Source organism: Marmota marmota, unplaced genomic scaffold (genome assembly GCF_001458135.2).
Source record: "Marmota marmota marmota unplaced genomic scaffold, marMar, whole genome shotgun sequence".
Taxonomy (NCBI): Eukaryota; Metazoa; Chordata; class Mammalia; order Rodentia; family Sciuridae; genus Marmota; species Marmota marmota.
In genome coordinates, this window is record NW_026000164.1 from 8,366,069 (window position 1) to 8,380,896 (window position 14,828).

Genomic DNA, 14,828 nt, shown 5'->3' on the forward strand with positions numbered 1-14,828 from the left:
GAGTCGGTGCTCCAAATAAAATCGCTCTTTTTGTGGAAACAAGTGCCCCCCCACCCCCTGCCAGCCTAAATCAGCTAATTTTCTTCGGAAAGTTGAGACCGCTACCCAAGAGCCCAGGGCTTCCATGCAGAGAAGCAGCCGGAGAAACAGACCTGTCCACATGACAGCAGAGGAAACCCACCGACGCCTACCAAAGTCAGTAGTTAATATTGATTCTGGGATGTGAACTTTTAGCTAGGAAATCCCACACACAGAGGGCAGGAGGCAAGAGCAGGGACGAAACATAAGAAAAATAACCATGTAGAATTAGGGGTGTTGAACGCATTATGAACTCCGGAGGGAAAGAATAACTGAAAGTCCACACCCTATCTTCAGAGAGATTAGAGGTGCATTTGTAAAATGGTAACGGGACACTGCGAAGAAAGGGAAAGCTGTGGATAACAAAAGCCCCTTGAAAGCAAAATAAGACTGAAAAGTCCTCCGTGGACAGGCTGGAAAGTGAAGTTGAGGGTCTCCCCAGATGTAGAGCAAAAAGAAAGAGAAAATATGAAGGAAGGAAAGAGACCTAGACAATCAATATCAACCACTAGCCATTCCTAGAAGGGAGAACACAGAGAAAGAATTGAAGAGTAGAAAAACAGGTTGAGGAACCCCAGTTCTATCTACACCTAGACAGCCTTCCAGAATTTTGGATTATTAAGAAATGTGTCCAAGGAGAAAAAAACTAAAATTAGTTCAGCTAAAATCGGATGAGAAATAGACTGACAGCAGAGTTTTCATCAGGGACCCTGAATGCAAGAAGTCATGGGAACAATGTTTTCACACAACTTCTGGAAAACATTGGTTTTGGGAATTCCGTAGAAGGCAGGCGGTCAAGAAGAACACCAACATGAAGACATGTTCTGGCATGCAAGTTTCAAAGTCTACCTTCTTTTACCCTCCCTGAGGAAGTACCTTGAGGAAGTTTCCCAGAAAAAAATGATGAAACCCAGGAAAGAAGATGAAATAGGATCCATATGGACCTCACCCCAAGATGTCTCACTCTAGAGTGATGTTCATCTGGAAGGACGTCTAGAGTGATGGTCACCTGGAAGGATGTCTCACTCTAGAGTGACGTTCATCTAGAAGGACGTCTCTCTCTAGAATGATGGTCACCTGGAAGGATGTCTCACTCTAGAGTGATGGTCATCTGGAAGGACGTCTCTCTGAGTGACAGTTGTCCAGCAGACCCTTTTTGGGGGAGAGTGCATAGTCTTCGTCTCTATGGAGAATGTGCATTCAGGGCCATAGGTAGTATCATTGAGAAGCTGGAATGTTTGAGAAGAAACACAGTCTTTAGTCAACAAAAAAGAAAGTTGAATCGAAAATGTCAAGAAATTCCAGTCCAATTATGAAGCAAAATAAAATGGGGCATGATTTTGGTTACTCAAAGTGTGGAAGAAGACTTGAGTTGACATTGACGGTAGGTATGTTTCCTTTCCAGTGATCCAGGCACCATGACATTAGGGGTGTGGTGAAAAGACAGCCTGGCTGCTACTTGGCTCTCAGTATAAAGTATTTTCGTACCCCAAATCTTGGAGATGCCATTTATTGTCTTCAGTGTTCTGATCAACTATCTGACAAAGTTGTAAAAATGGCTGAAGTGTTTTTATTCAGAACTAAAGCTAAATGTAATGCTGACAAATTAGGGTAAAAGAAACCAGAAAGAGGTCGAGAATTAGCTGAGGAAAGAAAAGTAGAAAGGACGTTTAGGGCTACTTATATGTTCAAAGTGGGGGTAAAAAGATAAGGTATTCAATTAATAGAACAAAAAATAGACAATTAGTGCATCGATCAAAGCTATAAATTAAACCAACAAAAGTATTAAAAACAACATATCTATCAAACATTTGGAGAAGTATGGGCAAAGGAAAAGTACAGAGAGTGTAAGCTAAATCCTTATCTTTTGTAATGGGGGATTATCAAAGATTGTCTAAAGTTAATCAAGAAATTATTGTTCAAACAATATTTAAAGTAGAAAGTTAGTTACCAGAAGATCCAAAAAATATTGTTAAAAGTATCTAGGGAACTGGACTAGGGCTTAAGGGGTCGGGTGGGAAACTGTGATTTTCATTTTAAGTCCTTCTGTACTATTTAATTTTTTACCTTGTGCATGTATTACTTTGAAACATTTTTAATAAAGTCAAATAAAAACCCTTCTGTGGCTTCACATTGGCTAAGATACAATCAATCAAAGCAAACCCTTAACATAGCTTACAAGGCCCTCAACCATGGATCCCCCTGATATCTTCAGGCTCATTGTCACGTGTCCCCATTACTCTGCAGTTCTAGCCACACAAATATATGCCAACAAATCAAGCACACTTTGCTTTCCCTTGTTTCTACAGGTGGTCCACGGAAAACAAGCCTTCTGCTGGGCTCACCATGACTAGTGATTACGCTTGCTGTCCAGCAGGTTTGCAATATTCATTAAATGAAAGAATGCTCAAGGAGGCATTGGATGAAGATTGCCAACTAGTGTTCTTTTCAAGGCTGTGAAGTCCATCCCTATTCTGGGAAATACTTCAAGAAGAACCACATAGGGCTGGAACCTTTTCTGCACTCTTATTCACTCGACAGCTTTAACAAATTTTAGTCCTACATAAGACCAGCTGGTGGTGTCAGAGGATTTCTGTCCATCTGTCATCCCTTTCCTAGGTCCCTTGTCACTTTCCCTGTACATCATCATCTGGTTCACCTATTTTCTTCCTGAACTCGAGAGAAACAGGCTACCAAGTTTCTGTGCCCTACTGTCCCTACTACTTTAGTAGCTGTTCCTTCTCCATCCTTCCAACATTTCTGTCTTAAAATAAATATTTACATAGAAGAGCTCCCCCACCACACACCTGAGTTAGCATCTCTCTTATGATCCATGTATCAGGATCTGGGACCGAGATTTACCCTCACAAATGAGAGTCATTCCCAGGTTGTTACTGTCACAGCAAAAACCAAAATTCTTTTTTATCTTCCACCACACCAGTAAGTCTGCATTCCTGTGAAAGGAAACTGAAATATGCCATTAGCTTTTTTTCCCCTATTGTCTCACTCCCAAGATCAACTGAAGCTCACAGCCAACCTTCAACAGGAGCATTTGTAACAAACCCTTTCTCTCCACTCTCCATAGGATCAACCTTTAATATACTTGGTGGATAAATTCCCTATTGGCTTCCATTTTGAAAAGGGTTTCTTCCTTCTATCTCCCACATGGTCAGGATCAATCTTCCAAGTACAGTAGAGAATGGGTAGTGGAAAATTCTCAACTTCCTAAGGATATTTCTTCTAACCACAAACGCACACAAAATACTACATCTAAATTGAGAGAATATAGAAATGGTATTTATGTCTTTGGATTCTGGCACATTTCAGTGCTGTATAGAAGAAGAATTTCTTTGAGAGGAGACCTAGGGCAGTTTGAGTAACTCAATATCCTACCTCAGGTTGGGTCATTGGTTTCCTAACTGCTCATTCAATAGAGAAATGCTGAATAAATGAATGGATAAATAAATAAGAGGATTAAAAATCAACCAACAAAAAAAAAAAGCCATGTTTTGACCAGCAATGACAGTGTCAGGAACCAAGGTTAATATTAATACAAGTCTGGGCACCCAAGGGCCATTAAAGTTACATCTGTTCATAGAAACTTAAATATACATGATTATTTAAGAAATATGAACATGTAGGCACTAAAAATCATTAATTGTCTGAATTTTGACATAATGCTCATTTTCACAAACTATCCAAATTCTTTATTGTAGTTTAAAGTCTGAGACAGTGCCCAAAGGGTGGGAAGGAGGAGGGTGAAATGATCAAAGATGTAATACACAAAATCTTTCAAGGGGTCCAGAAGAGGCCCCACTACATGGAAAAACGACCCCTCCCCTTCCTGAATGAAACTCATATTTTTTTTTACAATCTCGTTTGTGAAACTCGTAGATTGGGCCCCAGCACGCACAGTGGGCTGAACCTATGCCTGGGCCTGCTGTCTGTAGGGTGTGTGCTTTCAACAGGAGCCAAGAACCTGGAGCGAGGTCCTAACTTTCTTTACTCTTCACCAAAGTAAAAAGAGGTTGGAGTGGCAACTCCAGCACTTTTTTTAAACATAGGGTTTCTCCTTTTATTCCAGCTGTCTTTGTAGCCTTAGAGACAAAGAATTATAAAGAAACTAATAATAAGCCTTAATTAAGGCCTTTATCATTTACTCACAAGAAAACCGACACAAAGATATCATGTTTGTGGCTTGCTCTCAATACCTAGAGCAGACTTAAATCCTAGGTCCTCATGGGAACCACAATAATCTATAAAAAGACAAGCAGCTGACTCACATCTATAGTGCAAGAGGGGCCTTTGGCATAAAGCCTAATGAATCCCCAGTAGTGGAAACAGAAGGGCCTTTTAATGTGGAGGGAGAATACTCTCAGAATTGCTGAATAAATGAGGAGAATAGAAGTGATTGCAGAACCACCATCCAGAACCTGTAAGAACACATCTGTAGTTGGACGAGTTGGATCTACTACTCATTGCAGACAGGAAAAATGCACTCTGTACCTGGGGGCATCTCTGCCAAAGGGTGTTAAAGGGAACCTACTATAGGTTTGGAGATTTAGGTAAACAATTTGGGGCAGAGTCTCAGGAAGCCAGGCTTTATTCTGGATTAGATACTGTCAAGAAACAGGGGTGATTCTACAATGGTTGAGATCTCAGTACATCTTATCCATCTATCCAGGGTACTGAAAGTTGAAGAATCTGACAATAACAACCCCCAAAGCAGTGTGGTCTGAGAAGAGGGAGGGAGGAAGAAGACCAAAGATAACTTTAATTGTTAGAGTCTGTAAACAAGTCAGGATGGCGCCTGGCATTTTGCCAGAGAAATGTTAGAGTTCATAATCAAGTCTGGATGGTGCCTGGCAAAATGCCAGAGGGAGTGGTTTGAGAAGTAACAAAAGCGAGCCATTAAGTGTGGAGATTCCTGATTGGCTGACTGCTGTATCTAGTTTATGCTAATTAGATAAGCTGTGTGGAATGTATAAATACTGCTCCTGTCCTGCAATAAAGGGCTCCTACTCCTGCTGTATCAACATACACAAGTTGTTCGTCACCCCCCGGTTATTTTGCTGCAGCCGGACTGTGGCATTTAATCATTTTCCAATACATCGTTTCCCAGTGACAAGAAAATCCCTGGGAAGGAAGCAAACCTCACCCAGTGACAAGACAATCCCTGGGAAAAGGACAAGCATTAATCTTTTCCCAATAAATCCCTTCCCAGTGACAGTGCAATAGACCCTGGAGGGAAAGAGATACACACTGAATGCTGAACTCTGGACCCTCCATCCTTGCCCAGGGGGAAGAATAAATATCATTGCCCAGTTAAAAACAAGTTTCAAATTCTCACAACCTGTTTCCTGAGTGCCCCAACTGATATTTCTCTTAAAATCTTCAATGGTTAAATCACTTCTCAGTGTAACCTATGTAAGCACAGATTCCTCCTGTAACCAGTGGCCATTTCTACCCAGAAAGTGAGCCCCTCCGATGCCTGACTGATTAACTCCACTGCTGAATAAAAGGCATAGCTGATCCATGAAGTCTGCTCCCATCCTAGTTATTTGTGGTTTCATCATGGTGCTGAAACCTTTTGGGTTATTTTTGCTTACAAAAATGACCATGATCTTATAATGTGTGTCTATGTGCTAGAGATTGAACCCAAGTCCTTGCATATGCTAGTATGTGCTTGCACCTGATTTATTTTTTTTTTTTAAGTAGTAGATACTGTCTATAGAGAAGAAAGGAGTATGTTTGTGGGTTGCACAGTAAACTTGTTTGTGTCTCACTTTATGATCTTAGAGTCACTATTCTTTTTTTTTTTTACAGGCTTCAGAATTTCCTTTTTTTAAAAAATTATTTTATTTATATATGACAGCAGAATGTATTACAATTCTTATTACACATATTGAGCACAATTTTTCATATCTCTGGTTGTATACAAAATATATTCACACCAATTCATGTCTTCATACCTGTACTTTGGATAATAATGACCATCACATTCCACCATCATTAAATACGCCATGCCCCCTCCCTTCCCCTCTGACCCCTCTGCCCTATGTAGAGTTCATCTATTCCTCCCATGCCCCCCCGTCCCTATCCCACTATGAATCAGCCTGCTCATATCAAAGAAAACATTTGTCATTTGGTTTTGTGGGATTGGCTAACTTCACTTAGCATTATCTTCTCTAACTACATCCAAACCTGCAAATGCCATGATTTTATTCTCTCTTATTGCTGAATAATATTCCATTGTGTATATATGCCACAGTTTTTATCCATTCATCTATTTCATAGTGACTATTGTGATGTTGGTGTTCTATGAAATCATTTAAGTACAATAGGAAAACATGGCCTACTTGTGAGTGACAGACAAATTCTTGTATGTTAGGGATTGCCTTTTTTTATTTCTCAATACAAAAGATTTGAGGAAGAGCTGGCTCCTCTTAGAATGATTCACATCTACATTCTTCTTGCCATAGCACAAGAGACACACTGACAAACCATACATACATCACAAGATCTGCAGTGGGTATTCTGGGAAAGGATGCTTCCATTTGACAGAAGACTTGGGGTAAACCAAAATGAAATTGAGGCTGTAAGTCAATATTTATGGGCCACTTGCTTATTGTGTAAGACATCCCCATTTCTCAAACAGATTCCTTCAGCCATTCCAAGGAGGAACAGGAAGAAGTTAGTAGGCCAGCAGCCTGCTTGTACGTAGGAAGAATAGCTACATCTGTAGTGTCCATGTGAGTTCACTTGCTAACTTCTGTATAAACCACACAGAAGGAGTCAAAATTTAAAATAAAACTGAAAGATGCCTTTCCATTGCAGTATAATGTTTTAGTTAAAGAAGTAGCAGAAAACATCTTCTTGGTGCTAAACCTACCTCATGGAATTTATAATCTCTATGTAATGGGAAATTAATCTAGTAAAGGTCTATAGCCTCATCAAGACTCATCTTTTAACACAAAACTAGATGGAGCCACTAAAGAAATTGTATTCCCAAGTTAAATTAAAATGCTTCTTAACTGCGTCTTTTAGGAAACATTTACAGAAATGTTTCTTAAACATTCTTAAACATTCATCTTTGGCTTCTGTAACATGCATATCCCACAACCTGAACATCCTCTTCCAATCTAGCAATTGGGCCACCTATAAATCTACATTATGTGGACTTATTGCACACCCACTATAAGCTACTCACTGTTTAAGGTCTAGAAATACAAGATACACAAAGATCTTGTCCTACAGTGCTTATGTTGCACTCTGAACCTAAAAATGAACAAGTGAGATTGGTAAGTGCTGTGAAGAAAAATTAGGTAAGGATGGGGAAGAGTGTGTTTGGGGTGAGTGGCTACAGAATGAGCACATCTGCTATTTTATGTAATGAGATCCTGGAAAGCCTCTCTGATAAGGTGATACATTCATAAAAGGAATAATAGAGCAAACCACGCAGACCATCTAAAGCAAAGGGAGATACAAATGTGTGGGGCATGTTAAAAATGTGCCAAGGCAGACATGTGTGAATTTCATCCCTACAGAAGAGCTGCTTTCCTAGATGTATAGATTGATCACAGATTTCTGGCTTGACCTTATGACAGAAATCAGTGATGGTTATGGTTTAAATCGTAAGTGTTCCCCAGCAGTGTTTGTGTTGAAAGTTTGGTCCCTGGATGATGGCACTGATGACAGGTGGTGGGGGCTGATAAGAGGTCGTAAAGGGTAATGAAGGGGATATTGGAACCCCAAAGTCTGGATCCTCCTTTTCTCTCCCTCTCTCTGCTTCCTGGGATGAGCAGCTCTCTCCACCATGTGTCCCCCACCATGATGTTCTGCCTCACCCAGGGCCCAAAGCAATGGAGCCACCTGACCATGGACTAAAGCTTCTGAAACTGTGAGCCAAAATAAATGTTTCCTCCTCTTAAACTGATGTATCTCAAGTGTATTTTTCACAGTGACAGAGCTAACACACTGACCTAGAGGAAAGTCACAAATTCTGAAGATTGAAACTTCAAAAATCAAGGCACATCTCTTAGTAAATCCCCTCTGAAATTCCTCTAGGACTAAGGAGCAAGATGGGCTGGTTTTAATACTGCTATGTCCTCTACCAAAAGGACTAAACAAAAACAAGACTCTAAACTTTTATATACAAAATTCTGGTTCTTTATCAATGGCCTGATGGATCCAATAAGAAGTAGAGTGTAGAACCAAGTTAATATGGAGAGAACTTATCTACAAACAACTGAATTAAATTTGCACAGCAATGAAAGTTTCAGTCTTACATATTGAGCCTACTGGGACAGATGTTTAGAGTACTAGGAAATCAGACTCAGTTATTCTCTTTCTCATTCATATCCATCTCTCACCCCACTAACCTGAATGATACCCATTTTTCCTCAGTTAAAATTAGAGAAGCTTTGGATCACAGGTCTCAAAATATAATTGAAGGCCTTGAGAAGCAACTACCTTGAAGTCACAGGAACTTTGGAATAAATCAATAATTGTTTATATTTGTAGAGAAAAAACAAAGCAATGATAGGTGCTGGTTCTGTAGGTCCAGGAACTCTGACTTACTTTTCCCCTGAAGGAGTTTTCTCACAGGGTTTGATCATCCACAGCCCCCCGATTCTCATAGCCTATCTTCTCTGGTATCTGTATATCTGCAACCCATGTGTGATTGTGCATGAAGACATATACATCACACTGGTGCAGGTGCAATTTAGGTCTGTGGTGCAATTTGAGTCTGATATTTCAGAACCTGAGAAAGAACCTCCGTGCTCAGTCTTAAACTAACTTAGTTTCCCTGGCTGCCCAACAGTTGAAACCTTCAGAATGAAACCAGACTTTATGTCCAACTTGAGATTGGAGAAAGAGTTTAGAAATATAAGATCTACTTCCTTTTCCCTCCAGTAATGGAGGAAGAAGATCTCAGTATAGTTCTTACTGCGTGGTGACAATGTGCTTCAAGACAACCTCTGTAGCTGGAATAATTCTGGCTCCCACACAGATTTTCTATACATGTGTGATATAAACATAACAAAATGGGGGCCCGTGGGCTGGGGATGTGGCTCAAGTGGTAGCGCGCTCGCCTGGCATGCGTGCGGCCCAGGTTCGATCCTCAGCACCACATACAAACAAAGCTGTTGTGTCCGCCGAAAACTAAAAAATAAATATTAAAAATTCTCTCTCTCTCTCTCTCTCTCTCTCTCTCTCTCCCTCTTTAAAAAAAAATGGGGCCCACGTTAGTTCCACAAGTACATCAAAGGAAAATATGAAAGCTTTTGTGACTCTGAATTAGGGTTAGCCACCTGTCAAGTAAAAAACTCCAGTGTCATTGCTTTCAATGATGCAGCAGACAGGAACTTGCCTTTGCAGATAGCCTATGCTATAATTTCAATAAAGGTATCATAAATCTACCAAAGGACAAAACACATAACAGTGTTTTATGAGTACCCTCAAGTTAATGACTCTGCTCTCAACTTCCACTACAACACAATTTTAATAAGTTCACTTGAACACTTTAATGTTAAGGTTATAATTATAACAGTACTTGTGTTATTCTGGGTCTTCCAAGAGGCAGAAGCCCAGAGAGGATCAGCTGTGCAAGAGATTTATTATGGGAAACGCCTGCGTGGAAACATTGAGGAGGGGCCAGGGGAGGCTGGGACTGCAGAGCAGGTTTAACCCTTGGGATGCAGAGACAGGACAAGGGAACAGCCTACAGCACAGTGCAGGCCTTTCAAGGTCCTTTCAAGGTCACTGGGGAGTTCTTGAGCCCAATTTACCCATTAGAAGAGTCCCATGTCACCAAGGATTGGGCCTGCCTTATGATCCCTGTCACTCTAAATCACTCAAGAAACTGAGAAACCATTGGGCAGCATGGCGTTGGAGCCAAGGATTCCAGAACACACCAGCTGGGGCTGCCTGGCACTTCTATACCCTGCAGTTGGAAACCTGAGATCAGCCTTTTCAAGGCCACCCCAGCACTCATTCTCAAAACAGCTGTAGACACCTGTTCTGGATCATCCTAAATAGTGAGTTGGTAAACCTTCCCAGTGACTCAGAACAGTGACTGTACAACAGTGGTGGATTCATCCATCTCCATTCCTAAATTAGAGTATGTCTAATCCTTTCCAGGCTATCAAGGGCAAGAATATTCATGACTACTTTAGCTGAAATCATGACTAAAAATAATTGGAGAAAGTGGCCAAGGACTATTAATTCTAGCCCACAATTAGAAAGCATATGTATAAAGTAACCCCTGCATTTGGTTTAGTGATAAATGGGAATTACTGCAAGGATTGGCCTCTATTTGACAAATGTGGACTGTGCAACTAGTGAAAATAGCAATTCTAATTTTTGCCTCTTGTGTATTCTGGGAAAGTAAGTATAATGTTGTTGTTTATATTTATTTATTTTATATAATGTAGAAAGAGACAGTTCTTATGGTTTGGATGTGAGGTGTTCCCTAAAAAGCTCATGTTAGACAAAGCAAGAACGTTCATAGGTGAAATAATTAAACTGTGAGAACTATAACCTAATCAGCGAATCAATCCATTGCATCAATTAAGAGTTTGAATAGATTACTGGGTGGTAAATGTAGGCATGTGGGTCATGGCTGGAAAAATGGGATTATATTTCATCCCTCACCCTTTTCTGACTCTCCCCTCTGCCTCACCTGGGGTCCAAAACAAGAAAGCCAGCTGACAGCGGACTGAGACATTGGAAACCATGAGCCCCTAATAAGGTTTTCCTTCTCTCAGTTGTTCTTGTCAGGTATTTTGGTCAGAGACAAGTTGGCTAACACACAGCCAAGGCAGTACAAAGGGCCTAGGCAAGACTGCTTGACTCACCTTACCCATATCTACCCTAGGAACCGGAAATGGATTCATTTCCCCCTGAACCTTTTGAGGGAGGCATAGATTATCTGAACAAAAATGAGATTTGGTAAGATAGGACAATAGGGGTAGGGAACAGATGTTGTGGGAGCAACCACAGTGTGTGCTACATGGTGTTTCTTAAAATGCCTTCAGATTGTAGAAGACAATCAAACTCTGATAGGACAGCCAAAGTCCCTCAAAACCTGGGTACTTAGAGTGAGCATTGCTCAAGTTCCTATTAACAAATATAAGCAAATTTCAGTCTTAAAGAACATTCTGTCCTTTTCAAAGGAAGCTTTTCCATCTTGTCTCCAGGCTTTGAAATTATATGTGACCTCATCTTGTGATGCTCCGCCCCCCGCCCACAAACACCTAGATGTTTTTTAGGGCTGTTTTTGTGCCGCCTACTCTGCAAGTTCTTCCCTGATCTCTTGATCAGAAATGAGTGCATCTTCCTTTCCACTTACTCACACTTGATACTTGACCTGATGCTGAGATAAACATACCCAATGGTCACTTTCACGTCAGCTCTCCTCTCCAGATGTCTTGACTTATGGACTTCAGATTTCTCTAGATTTATCAACTGTAGTATCATTGCTGTCTGCCAGAGTGCCTCAAAGAATGTGTGTCCAGTGAGAATATATTGACTTTTGTCGAATAGATGGTTTTTCCCCCAGGTGGAAGGAAGGGTCTAGGCTTTGGCACCTTGAGTGAACAATGCCACGTAAGCCAGAAGCCATACCAGTCACCGTCTTTCATCCCCTAGTTCTTAATGGACCTTTATTCTGCTCTTACTTTGTGGTTCCATTCCTCCGGCATCTTGTATCCCTGACTGACAGCGCCTTGGTTGATGTGAGACCTACTTTTGCACTCTCACTCTGCAAAAAGTACTTTTTTTTTTAAGGTGAAAGCTGTGCAAGGGCCTTTCTTCTTTTAGAGCAATGAAAATACTCTCCAGAGTCTTAAGAACAAATGTAGCACATTACTATAGGGGTGAGGCTGATGGAGGTAGAGACTGGTTAGAAGTTAAGAATGCCGGCACGTAGAAGAGGCTGAGCTCAGCTTTGGACACGGAGCGTTACTGAGCCACTCCTCTCCCACCTCAGTTCCTGAAGATCAGTTCTTTTCTGGCATGAAGCCTAAGAACTCAAATAACTTCACTGCACATTAGGCTCCTGCCCCGGAACATTCTGAAATCTGACAGGTCTCCTCCGAGTTGTGTCTGCTATGTAAGTTTCTCCTTGCTCACTCTTGAAAGTTGAATGCATTGGGCTCTTTGCCAAACAGATTTCCACTAGTGCATCCGTCAGTTATTTACTCACTAATTCAACAAAAATCTTTGGGACACTCACTACAGACTTATTTATTCAGCATATATTTACACATTTCTTAAGAAACTAAAGCCCTCTACATGCCAGAAACAAAGCAGGGAAAAACAATCCAACAAATGGCAGACTCTGCCCTCCTGGCACCGCAGACTGATGAGAGAAGCAGAGTGATCAGACGATTGTACTGGTTGATGTACAACAGCAACAGGATGTGAACCAAAAAGCAGAGGTACTTAGTGTGGACAGGAGGATACTCTGAAGGGTGGGCAAGTCTCTCCTGAAGAAGTGATGACTGGCTAAGGGGGGGAAAAAAAGAGTAATTTTCTAGAAGGAAAGCTCACTTTGATGGGAGTGAGTGTGGTGCATTCCATAAACTTAAGGAAAATCCACGGGGTCACCAGGCATTGTGGTGAATGCCGGTGATCCCAGCAGTTTGGGAGTGGGTAAGTGTCCCTGGGTTCAAACCCCAGTAGAAGAAAAAAAAGTAAGTAAGAAAGAAAGAAAATCCATGGGGCTGGAGGACTGGGAGACAAGAGGAATCGCAATGTCACTAAGGGCTGGAGGCCTGAGCAGGAGCCGTCGTATGGAGGGTGTGTTCCCAGGTCAGAATGCTAAGTTGATGGGAACACATTACATGGTTTAGGCCAGAGCTGACATGCACAGCTCTGAATTCTGGAATGAACACCAACTGCAGTATCCATAATGTGTTAAAATGACAGGAAAGAGCACAGGAGCTCAGGGGCCATTTTAGTAGGAGAGATGCTGGTGGTTTGACAGGGTGCGGGGTGGGGGGTGAAGATGGAGAGAATGGATGAGAGGTTTTGCAGAAATTGATAGCTGAACTTTGTGACGGTAATTTCATACTAAGAACTGACTGGGGAATGGACAGCCAGCCAGCCAGAGAGAGGACAGGACATGGGACTGCCTGGGTGTGGACTGAGCCTTCAGTGTGCTGCTGCTTGATAAAAATTTGGGTATTTAACTAGTGATATTATTGACTTCTACAAGGTAATCATGAAAAATTCTCAAGACATTTTTATAACTCTTCAGTAACCAAAATTGTATATGATCTTTTATTCCCAGAAACATTTTTGTGTTGTTCTCACTGTTTCTTTGTATGGTAGAAATAATATAATTAAGAACTACCCAAGATGAAAAGAAAATAATGCTCATCTACATTCTCAAACATCCCTGAATCACTTATCAGAGGTAACCATGGTTACCAAGTACTCCTGGATGCCTTGAAGATGTCTCCATGCAACACACACACACACACACACACACACACACACGCTCACACTCATACACATACACACATAGGAACATGCATACTCACACACACACACACACACACATACATATACACATATTTGCATATAAGATCTTTATGTTCAAAAGATAATATTATGCACACTAACATCTATTAAACATTATACTTGTAAACATTTCCGTATTAGTACTTAGAGGTCTAGTTAAAACAGTTGAAACAGGTTCCCATTGCATGGTCTACCCTTAGCTTGTCGAGACATTAAACTTAGTAATTTTGAATTGTTTTTCTATTTCAAATAATTTTGCATTAAACATTTTTTGATCTATAGCATCTATACTTCTATGTAGAATAAATTTGTAAAAGTAAGATTGCTGGGTTAGAGACAAAACAGAAGGCTATATAGATAGATGCATAGAGCTATATAGATAGATTTGCATTTGATAAACATCCCAGTTTATCTTCTGTAAACCTTAAATTTTTTCAAAAAGTCCTGCCCATTTACTGACTTTGTTTTTAAGGTAAAAATATATTTGGGTAACTCACTTTCAGAATAAGGCCATATTTTTCTTTACGTATTGCCACATTGAATTAGTAAATAAGTAGAACCTAAAAGGACAAATAATATTGAGGACGACTAGAGGCAGGTAAGGTGTTGCTGAAGGAAGCAGGCTAGCTTCCAGGACCATGCCTTTAGGATTCATATTTTATCCCTGGTGAAAGGAGCTCTCTCTAGCTTCCTGGCTGTGGTGTCCTGAGCTGCCTTGTGCTGCCAGGATCTCCTGCCATGATGTTTTGCCTCAGTTTTGCCCAGAGCAAATGGAGTCAGCCCACTGGCCCTCCAAAACAATGAGCCAAAACAACCTTTCCTCCTCTAAATTGTTTTTGTGGGATATATTGTTCACAGCCACACAAAGCTGCCTAAAGCAGGTGAATGCAAAAAAGAATGGGCTGTACAGATTCAAGAAAGAGCGCTTAACAAAAGCATATTGTTAGCGCAGAAACCGAATCGGGAATACATAAAAAATAAAACTACAAAAATGCAGGCAACTGAACAGAAGGTCTTGAAAGGGGAGCTATCTAGTTATACAGAGAAGGGGCAAGAGGTCCTGGTGCGGACGCTAGGTAGACACGCTGGCGGGACAGAAGAGATTTTGAATGAGGACGCCCCTACATGTTAAAATTCAGTGGGGTTGTTTGTGGGGAGATGACTGTTTTTAAATTTCCTTTCTCTCTCTCTCTCTCTCTCTCTCTCTCTCTCTCTCTCTT